This window comes from Hyperolius riggenbachi, chromosome 7 (genome assembly GCF_040937935.1).
Source record: "Hyperolius riggenbachi isolate aHypRig1 chromosome 7, aHypRig1.pri, whole genome shotgun sequence".
In the NCBI taxonomy this organism is placed as follows: domain Eukaryota; kingdom Metazoa; phylum Chordata; class Amphibia; order Anura; family Hyperoliidae; genus Hyperolius; species Hyperolius riggenbachi.
Window position 1 is genome coordinate 91,167,432 of NC_090652.1, and position 11,598 is coordinate 91,179,029.

General features: G+C 49.2%; 1 protein-coding gene across 2 annotated transcripts in view; it reads right to left on the reverse strand.

The window, feature by feature from the left end:
* The window catches only part of LOC137524450 (oocyte zinc finger protein XlCOF22-like), a 37,169-nt gene that overhangs the window by 21,244 nt on the left and 4,327 nt on the right, over positions 1-11,598 (reverse strand). The window contains exon 2 of one of the 2 annotated variants that reach the window (XM_068244325.1): positions 2,926-3,023. The exons of the other annotated variant lie outside the window; for it this stretch is intronic. The gene's annotated coding sequence lies outside the window, so the exon portion shown is untranslated. The remainder of the gene's footprint in view (positions 1-2,925; positions 3,024-11,598) is intronic. 2 annotated transcript variants of the gene reach the window in all.

Sequence of the window (11,598 nt, forward strand, 5' to 3'; positions counted from 1 at the left end):
TAGCAGTGGCTGAATCAAACACCTGAAACAAGTATGCAGCTAATCCAGTCTGACTTCAGTCAGAGCACCTGATCTGCATGCTTGTTCAGGGGCTGTGGCTAAAAGTATTAGAGACACAGGATCAGCAGGAGAGTCAGGCAACTGGTATTATTTAAAAAGGAAAAATCCATATCCTTCTCAGTTTAGGTTCCCTTTAAGTACCTTTACTGTTCAGTGAACCCAGCTCACTGCATCTAACTACCTGTTGTGTTCAGTGAACCCAGCTCACTGCATCTAACTACCTGTTGTGTTGAGTGAGAACCCACCTCACTGCAATATAGCTAGCATACCCCCGAGATGGACAAAATGGACAAACCAGGTAGAGGAAGAGGTAGAGGCAGACCCAGAGGAAGGCCACCAGGCACCGGCAGGTCTGTGGCTGTGCGAGGTGGTGTTGCTGTGATTTCGTGCGGACCTTCCCTAAAATACAATGCTCAGAAGAAGGCACGTGCCATCATTTCCCAAAATCGTGAGGAGGTGCTTGAGTATTTAACACAGAACACCTCATCTCCCGCAGCCACCAGCGCTACAACAAGCACCACATCCGCTGCATTTGACACTTCGCAGGAGTTATTTGGTGGTGGTGATGAAATCACTGATTCCCAGCCACTACTGCAACAACAACAAGAAGGCGCAGGTACACCACCTCATACGTCTGAGTTAGGTGGCGACAGTATGGACGTAACGTGTGTGGATGGGGATGATGGTGGACCACCTGAAGTTGGTGCACTTGAGGAGGTGTCTGAGGAAAGCGCAGCTGGCCAGGAGGATTATGATGATGATTATACGGATACCACATATGTTCCCGGGAGAGGAGATGACCAGGGGGACAGTTCAGAGGAGTAGTCAGAGAGGAGTAGAAGGAGACGACTCCATGATAGAAGCAGAGGGAGCTCGTCCTCAGAAACAGCTGGGGGCAGTGTCCGGCGCCATGTATCACCAGCTATGGCCAGCCAGCCAACATGCCCTTCAACGTCAGCTGCTGATGCCACCGTAGCGCCATCACCCCAGGGGGGTAGCGCCATCACCCCAGGGGGGGTTCAGCGGTTTGGAAATTTTTTCACGTGTGTGTCTCAGATCGGAGCAAAGCCATCTGTTGTCTCTGCCAGCAAAAATTGAGCCGTGGAAAGGCCAACTGTCACGTAGGGACAAGTGCTTTACGAAGGCACCTGGAGAGAAGGCACAAACAGCTATGGCAAGAACACCTGAGGAAAAGCAGCACCCCTCAAAAGACAAGCCACAGAGAACAAAGGGGGCTTCTGCTGCGCCACGTTCCCATGGTATTGTTCGTGGCTGGGGGGAGGAAGAATCGATACACTTTTAAACAATTTAAAAATACAACCATCTAAACTTTCAAACAATTTAAAAATACAACCATCTAAATTTTCAAACAATTTAAAAATACAACCATTTATCATTTTCAAAAAATTTAAAAAAAGGGCAAAAAAACTTGCCCTCCGTAAAACATTCTTGGCAAATGCTTTCGACTTGGTTTGTCTTCCGCTGGCTCAAGGGTCCATCTGACCACAGATGCCTGGTCTGCAAAGCACGGTCAGGGCAGCTACAGCATGGGTCTCAGCAGGCTCCCACTTCTGGCCGGAATCCAACCTTCATTCCCCGCGGTGACAATGGCAGACTTGCCCTCCATAACGGATTCCCGTTAAAGGATTTAAAGTTAATTCATTTCAAACACACAGCAGGGCCTCGAAAGTCCGCCTCCTGTATTGTTATTTTTGGTCACTACCTCGGGGCGAGCGTGCATGCCTGCCTGCTGCCCTCCTTGGATGTGCAGTGGTAGCCGTTTCTCAGGCTCCACACCGGATTCCATCCTTCATTCCCCGGCCATTACCCGGGGTCACAAATGGCAGACTTGCCCGCCTCCATATGATTCTCGTGAAAGGAATGTGGTGTCATCTTTGCCCGCCATAACTGGTTCTCGTTAAAGGATTTAAAGTACATTCATTTCAAATACACAGCAGGGCCTCGAAAGTCCTCCTCCTGTATTGTTATTTTTGGTCACTATCTCGGGGCGGGCGGGCGTGCATGCCTGCCCGCTGCCCTCCTTGAATGTGTAGTGGTAGCCGTTGCTCAAGCTCCACACCGGATTCAAACCCCTCATTTCCCGGACATTACCCGGGGTCACAATGGCAGACTTGCCCGCCTCCACAGGATTCTCATTGTAGCGGTACTGAACAGGTACACAGCAAGTAGAAAATGTAATTTAAAAACAAAACGTAAGCTTTTCAACAATGCCATGGAAAGTTGAGAAGGAAGTCACACATTACCTGACATCACTGAGTGAGGAAGAGCAATCTCGCCATGTTGCGCAGTAGTCCAGCATGGCTGTCACTACACAAACAGCTGTTTGCGTTGCGTTACACAGTGAGTTTGGTGTGTCAGCGTGAAGCAGTACTCTAATTACACTCCTTGATTGATGTATACACATGCAAGATGTTTTAAAGCACGTTAGGCCTGCAATTTAGCATTCAATGTGATTTCTGCCCTTAAAACGCTGCTTTGCGTCACATCCAGATTTTTCCCCGGGACTTTTGGCATGTATCCCACTCCGCCATGCCCCCCTCCAGGTGTTAGACCCCTTGAAACATCTTTTCCATCACTTTTGTGGCCAGCATAATTTTTTCTATTTTTCAAAGTTCGCCTCCCCATTGAAGTCTATTGCGGTTCGCGAACTTTTCCGCGAACCGAACCTTCCGCGGAAGTTCGCGAACCCGGTTCGCGAACCGAAAATCGGAGGTTCGCGACATCTCTATTTGTCACACCTTCAGCCTAAACACAGAAAATAACACTGTTACAATGCAAGCACTGATAAAGTGAGGTAATTCCATATGGAGTCAATGTTATGTTTACAGCCTCAGTTCCATCTACCTGACGAGGGTGGGGGATGGTGTAATCTTCCTGTGTACTATCCTGGGAATTAAGAGGACCTGTATATCTCTCCGGTGAGGTTCTGCTACTGGATCCACCTGTAGGGAACAAACACAAGGATGGGAAAGGCAGAAATATGAGATTCCTCTATTAGGGCTGGTACACACCGAGCGGCTTTTTCAGCGTTTCTGCAGCCGCTTGCGGCTGCGGATCCGCTTGGTCAATGTATCTCAATGGGGTGGTGCACACCAGAGCGGGAGGCGTTTTGCAGAAACGAAAAATGCCGGGGTGAGCTATTTTTTGGAATGCGGGTGCGTTTCTGCCTCAATGTTAAGTATAGGAAAAACGCAAACCGCTCTGAAAAACACCTGTTCAGAGCGATTTTGCCGGCGTTTTTATTACAGAAGCTGTTCAGTAACAGCTTTACTGTAACAATATATGAAATCTACTATACTGAAATCCGCAGCAGCAATCCGCAAAACGCCATAGAAAAATAAGAAAAAGCGTTTCAAAATCTGCTAGCATTTTGCGGATCTGCTAGCGGGTTTTGGTGTGCACCAGGCCTAACAGCATAAAAGTGATCTCTGCCATGTAGTCCCAGTGACTGCTGTACAGAAGCAGCTTTGTGTTTGGCTGGGGGAGCTCTGCAGTGTATTGCAGCTCACAGATAACTAACCCATTCTCTATAATAAGCTCCTTATTAGATGGGGATTTCCAGTAGCCTACCCACAGCACACCTGCAGAGACAGGCCCTGACCAAATCCAGAGGAGGAGCAGCCCTGTTTGAGATAAAACAAGGCTGTCACCCTCAACCACACTTTGCAAGACTCAGACACCACTAGCAGTTGTGTGTGAACAAATCTGCTAGACACACACACACGCACACACAGATTTCTGCGCTGAAAGGGATATCTGTCCCTGTCTATGGCAGTTACGACAATATCACGCACTGCTGTCAAGCAGCATGCATTCAGCCTGGCATTCACGTCTCTTGGGTCAGCCGTCGGATTTGCTGGCATAGTGGTGACACAGTGGTGGCTGCTGCTAGCACATTAGGGGCACAGCGGTGGCTGCTGCTGGCATAGTAGTGACACAGTGGTGGCTAATGCTAGCACATTAGGGGCACTGGGTTGGCTGATGCTGGCACATTAGGGGCACTGGGGTGGCTGCTGCTGGCATAGTAGTGACACAGCGGTGGCTGCTGCTAGCACATTAGGGGCACAGTGGTGGCTGCTGCTGGCACAGTAGTGACACTGTGGTGGCTGCTGCTGGCATAGTAGTGACACAGTGGTGGCTGCTGCTAGTACATTAGGGGCACTGGGGTGGCTGCTGCTGGCACATTAGGGGCACAGCGGTGGCTGCTGCTGGCATAGTAGTGACACAGCGGTGGCTGCTGCTAGCACATTAGGGGCACTGGGGTGGCTGCTGATAGCACATAAGGAGCACCAGGGTGGCTGCTGCTGGCACATTAGAGACTGCTGCTGGCACATAAGGGGCACAGTGGTGGCTACATCTGGCAAATTAGGGGCAAAGTGATGTGACTGATGTGTTAGTAAGGCTGTATGATAAAAAAGATAGAGGGGTCTACATGTGCCAGCCAGAGTATAAGATGACAGAGGTACACAAGGACTGTCAGCAGTAATGATATACATCAGACAGGGGTACAGAGGTGTCTCCATATGTCAGAAAATGTGTTTGATGACAGGCCGGGAGAGATAGGGGGGGGGGGGGGGTATGATGGAGAATGTCAGTAAGACCACCACAGTGACTGACAGGCACAGTACACATAGTGCTTACATTATGTGGTCTATATTGCTGAAGTGATGCACAGGCAGCAGAGGGCACCCCCAGCACAGCCAGACTGGACGGCTCCTTCACTGAGGGATTCATTGCATCACATGTCCTTAAAGGGATGCTGTAGGGGGGTCAGGGGAAAATGAGTTGAACTTACCCGGGGCTTCTAATGGTCCCCCGCAGACATCCTGTGTTGGTGCAGCCACTCACCGATGCTCTGGCCCCACCTCCGGTTCACTTCTGGAATTTCAGACTTTAAAGTCTGAAAACCACTGCCCCTGTGTTGCCGTGTCCTCGATCCCGCTGATGTTATCAAGAGCACACAGCGCAGGCCCAGTATGGTCTGTGTCTGCGCAGTACACTCCTAGTGACATCAGCGGGAGCGAGGACACGGGCGTGCAGGCGCAGAGGTTTTCTGACTTTAAAGTCAGAAATTCCAGAAGTGAACTGGAGGCGGGGCCGGAGCATCGGTGAGTGGCTGCGCCAACACAGGATGTCTGCGGGGGACCATTAGAAGCCCCGGGTAAGTTCAGCTCATTTTCCACCGACCCCCTACAGTATCCCTTTAACCACTTCCCGACCCGCCCCCAGCTGATGGGCGGCGGCAAAGTCCGGGCCCAAACGACCGCAATACGCCCATCGGCGGGGGGCGGCTGCGGGAGTGGCTATGCGGCGATCACGTCATTCGTGACGCGATCAGCCGCCGGGGACTGGCTCCGCCCACCGTTCGCTGTAACCCGCCGGCCGTTCGGAAGCGCCGGCGGGTTACTAGCACCCGGATCGCCGCTGCACGCATGTATAATAGGCTTTGTAATGTATACAAAGCCTATTATACTGGCTGCCTCCTGCCCTGGTGGTCCCAGTGTCCGAGGGACCACCAGGGCAGGCTGCAGCCACCCTAGTCTGCACCCAAGCACACTGATTTCCCCCCCCTGCCCCCTGATCGCCCACAGCACCCTCCAGACCCCCCCTGCCCACCCCCCAGACCACTGTTTGCACCCAGTCACCCCCCTAATCACCCATCAATCACTCCCTGTCACTATCTGTCAACGCTATTTTTTTTTATCCCCCCCCCCTGCCCACTGCCCCCTCCTGATCACCCCCCCACCCCTCAGATTCTCCCCAGACCCCCCCCCCCCCTGTGTACTGTATGCATCTATCCCCCCTGATCACCTGTCAATCACCTGTCAATCACCTGTCAATCACCCGTCAATCACCCCCTGTCACTGCCACCCATCAATCAGCCCCTAACCTGCCCCTTGCGGGCAATCTGATCACCCACCCACACCAATAGATCGCCCGCAGGTCCGACATCAGATCACCTCCCAAGTGCAGTGTTTACATCTCTTCTCTCCTCTAAACACCCACTAATTACCCATCAATCACCCCCTATCACCACCTGTCACTGTTACCCATCAGATTAGACCCTAATCTGCCCCTTGCGGGCACCCAATCACCCGCCCACACGCTCAGATTGCCCTCAGACCCCCCCTTATCAATTCGCCAGTGCAATATTTACATCTGTTATTCCCTGTAATAACCCACTGATCACCTGTCAATCACCCATCAATCACCCCCTGTCACTGCCACCCATCAATCACCCCTGTCACTGCCACCCATCAATCACCCCTGTCACTGCCACCCATCAATCAGCCCCTAACCTGCCCCTTGTGGGCAATCTGATCACCCACCCACACCAATAGATCGCCCGCAGGTCCGACATCAGATCACCTCCCAAGTGCAGTGTTTACATCTCTTCTCTCCTCTAAACACCCACTAATTACCCATCAATCACCCCCTATCACCACCTGTCACTGTTACCCATCAGATTAGACCCTAATCTGCCCCTTGCGGGCACCCAATCACCCGCCCACACGCTCAGATTGCCCTCAGACCCCCCCCTTATCAATTCGCCAGTGCAATATTTACATCTGTTATTCCCTGTAATAACCCACTGATCACCTGTCAATCACCCATCAATCACCCCCAGGCTGTCACTGTCACCCATCAATCACCCCCTGTCACTGCCACCCATCAATCAGCCCCTAACCTGCCCCTTGCGGGCAATCTGATCACCCACCCACACCAATAGATCGCCCGCAGGTCCGACATCAGATCACCTCCCAAGTGCAGTGTTTACATCCATTCTCTCCTTTAAACACCTACTAATTACCCATCAATCACCCCCTATCACCACCTGTCACTGTTACCCATCAGATTAGACCCTAATCTGCCCCTAGGGCACCCAATCACCCGCCCACACCTCAGAACGCCCTCAGAGCCCAGCCCTGATCACCTCGCCAGTGCATTGCTTGCATCTATTTCCCCCCTCTAATCACACCTTGAGACACCCATCAATCACCTCCTGTCACCCCCTAGCACACCTACCCATCAGATCAGGCCCTAATTTGCCCCGTGTGGGCTCCTGATCACTCGGCCAAACCCTCAGATCCCCCTCAGACCCCCTTCCGATCACCTCCCCAGTGCATTGATTGCATCTATTTTCCCCTCTAACCGCCCCCTGAGACACCCATCAATCACCTCCTGTCACCCCCCTAGCACTCCTATCCATCAGATCAGGCCCAATACATCCTGTCATCTAAGAGGCCACCCTGCTTATGACCGGTTCCACAAAATTTGCCCCCTCATAGACCACCTGTCATCAAAATTTGAAGATGCTTATACCCCTGAACAATCATTTTGAGAAATTTGGTTTCCAGACTACTCACAGTTTTGGGCCCGTAAAATGCCAGGGCAGTATAGGAACCCCACAAGTGACCCCATTTTAGAAAGAAGACACCCCAAAGTATTCTGTTAGGTGTATGATGAGTTCATAGAAGATTTTATTTTTTGAGCGGAAATTGATATGTATTGTTTTTTTTTTCACAAAGTGTCATTTTCCGCCAACTTGTGACAAAAAAAAAATCTTCTATGAACTCACCATACACCTAACAGAATACCTTGGGGTGTCTTCTTTCTAAAATGGGGTCACTTGTTGGGTTCCTATACTGCCCTGGCATTTTAGGGGCCCTAAACCGTGAGGAGTAGTCTAAAAAACAAATGCCTCAAAATGACCTGTGAATAAGACGTTGGGCCCCTTAGCGCACCTAGGCTGCAAAAAAGTGTCACACATGTGGTATTGCCGTACTCAGTAGAAGTAGTATAATGTGTTTTGGGGTGTATTTTTATACATACCCATGCTGGGTGGGAGAAATCTCTCTGTAAATGGACAATTGTGTGTAACAAAAATCAAATGATTGTCATTTACAGAGATATTTCTCCCACCCAGCATCTGTATGTGTAAAAATACACCCCAAAACACATTATACTACTTCTCCTGAGTACGGCGATACCACATGTGTGGCACTTTTTTGCACCCTAACTGCGCTAAGGGGCCCAAAGTCCAATGAGTACCTTTAGGATTTCACAGGTCATTTTGCGACATTTGGTTTCAAGACTACTCCTCACGGTTTAGGGCCCCTAAAATGCCAGGGCAGTATAGGAACCCCACAAATGATCCCATTTTAGAAAGAAGACACCTCAAGGTATTCCGTTAGTAGTACGGTGAGTTCATAGAAGATTTTATTTTTTGTCACAAGTTAGCGGAAAATGACACTTTGTGAAAAAAAACAATTAAAATCAATTTCCGCTAACTTGTGACAAAAAATAAAAATAAATCTTCTATGAACTCACCATACGCCTAACGGAATACCTTGGGGTGTCTTCTTTCTGAAATGGGGTAATTTGTGGGGTTCCTATACTGTCCTGGCATTTTAGGGGCCCTAAACCGTGAGCAGTAGTCTTGAAACCAAATTTCTCAAAATGACCTGTTAAATCCTAAAGGTACTCATTGGACTTTGGGCCCCTTAGCGCAGTTAGGGTGCAAAAAAGTGCCACACATGTGGTATCGCCGTACTCAGGAGAAGTAGTATAATGTGTTTTGGGGTGTATTTTTCCACATACCCATGCTGAGTGGGAGAAATATCTCTATAAATAGACAATTGTGTGTAAAAAAATTAAAAAATTGTCATTTACGGAGATATTTCTCCCACCCAGCATGGGTATGTGTAAAAATACACCCCAAAACACATTATACTACTTCTCCTGAGTACGGCAATACCACATGTGTGGCACTTTTTTGCAGCCTAACTGCGCTAAGGGGCCCAAGTCCAATGAGCATCTTCAGGCTTTACAGGGGTGCTTACAATTAGGCACCCCCCAAAATGCCAGGACAGTGAACACACCCCACAAATTACTCCATTTTGGAAAGTAGACACTTCAAGGTATTCAGAGAGGAGCATAGTGAGTCCGTGGCAGATTTCATTTTTTTTTGTCGCAAGTTAGAAGAAATGGAAACTTTTTTTTTGTCACAAAGTGTAATTTTCCGCTAACTTGTGACAAAAAAAATAAATCTTCTATGAACTCACCATGCCTCTCACTGAATACTTTGGGATGTCTTCTTTCCAAAATGGGGTCATTTGGGGGATATTTGTACTATCCTGGAATTTTAGCCCCTCATGAAACCTGACAGGTTCGCAGAAAAGTCAGAGATGCTTGAAAATGGGAAAATTCACTTTTGGCACCATAGTTTGTAAACGCTATAACTTTTACCCAAACCAATAAATATACACTAGATGTTTTTTTTTTTTTATCAAAGACATGTAGCAGAATAACTTTCGCGCTCAAATGTATAGGAAATTTTACTTTATTTGAAAAATGTCAGCACAGAAAGTTTAAAAAAGTCTTTTTTTTGACAAAATTCATGTCTTTTTTGATGAATATATAATAAAAAGTAAAACTCGCAGCGGCAATCAAATAGCACCGAAAGAAAGCTGTATTAGTGACAAGAAAAGGAGGTAAAATTCATTTAGGTGGTAGGTTGTATGACCGAGCAATAAACCGTGAAAGCTGCAGTGGTCTGAATGGAGAAAAAGGCTCTGGTCCTTAAAGTGACTCTGTAACAAAAATTACAACGTTTTTTCTACCATCCTACAAGTTCCTAAACGTATTCTAATGTGTTCTGGCTTGCTGCAGCACTTTCTACTATGACAGTCTCTGTAATAAATCAATGTATCTTTCCCCTGTCAGACTTGTCGGCCTGTGTCTGGAAGGCTGCCAAGTTCTTCAGTGTTGAACTGTTCCTCTATGCACACTCCAGTGTGTGTTTTATTTACATAAGCCAGCAGCTTCTCTGCTATCTTATCAGTGAGCTGGATAAAAATCCTCCTCTGTGAAAGTAGCTGGCTGACACATACTGAGGGATTACAAACCCAGGCACAGGCAGAGCTGTCTGCAGGAAGCCTGTAATGTTCAGTGCATGAGAGAAGAAGGGGACAGAAGGTAAACACACAAATGATCTTTTGAGATTCAAAAGGAAAGCTTTATACAGCCTGCTTGTGTATGGATGTTATTTTCTATGTGTGGACATATTGTACATCAATCTACTTCCTGTTTGGTGGCCATTTTGTTTGTTTATAAACAACTTTTTAAAACTGTTTTTGACTACTTTTAATGCGGCAGGAAGCGGCGAAATTGTGACAGAGGGGAATAGGAGATGTCCCCTAACACACTGGTATGTTTACTTTTGTGCGATTTTAACAATACAGATTCTCTTTAAAGAGAATCTGTAACGACAAACGTCCCCTGGGGGGTACTCACCTCGGATGGGGGAAGCCTCAGGATCCTCAAGAGGCTTCCCACGCCGTCTGCCGTCCCTCGGGGGTCTCGCTGTAGCCCTCCGTACAGTGGTGACGTAATATTTACCTTCCTGGCTCCTGCGCAGGCGCTCTGGCGGCTGTCGGCTCCGAAGGAGGCGGAAATACCCGATCGCAGGCGCAAGTCTTCGGCGCCTGCGCAGTAGAGCGGACCCGACTGAGATCGGGTATTTCGCCTCCTTCGGAGCGAAAGCAGCCACAGCGCCCCCGCTGGAGCCTGCAAAGGTAAATATTGAATTGAACAGTCTGGCCTGTCGCCGGCTGTTCGGAGGGCTGCAGCGAGACCTCCGTGGGACAGAGGACGGCGTGGGAAGCCTCATTAGGATCCTGAGGCTTCCCCCACCCAGGTGAGTACCCCCCAGGGACGTTTTTGATGTTACAGAGTCTCTTTAAGGGGCGAAAAGACTGTGGTCCTCAAGTGGTTAAAGGAGTCATCAGGCAAAGTATAGTAAAATGAGTGGTACTTACCGGGGGCTTCCTGCAGCTCCAAGCTCCCAGGATGTCCCTCGCCGCAGCTCTGCCCGCACCTGGAGGTCATTCTGACGTCATCGCCGGGGACCGGGACGGACCTGCGGTGAACGACTGCGGCGAGGGACATCCTGGGAGCTTGGAGCTGGAGGAAGCCCCCGGTGAGTACCACTTTGCCTGATGATTCCTTTAACTCGGAAGCTGCCAGCAACATTTCTAAAAAGCTACAGTCCAGTCTGTAGGATTTATCCCAGGAAACAGCGCTGCAGCCATCATTCCAGTCACCAGTGACCTCCTCCACCACACAGAAAGTACTCTGCAGCCAGCCAATACAAGACGGCAGAAGCACAATACAGGAAGCACTATGCATCCAGCCTGTGGAGCTCAGGGGCAGCTAAAAATACTGCATCTGGCGCATGTGCTAAACCTCCAGGGACATGTCACGTGATGCAGTGTAATTCTACACGATTTTAATCCTGCGCATGCGCGGCATCGTAATCCTTAGGGCAGCGTGATCAGACACAACACCGGGAATTCCCATCGTGCGGCACACTGGGAAGCACCACGCATGCGCACTCCCGGGATAAGAATTCCGGTGTAATATCAGATAGCGCTCACGAGTTCCCTAATAGATATGGGAAGTCCAGATCTTTTCAATGATTTGGATGATTCGAATCGGATCATTGAAAGATCCGGA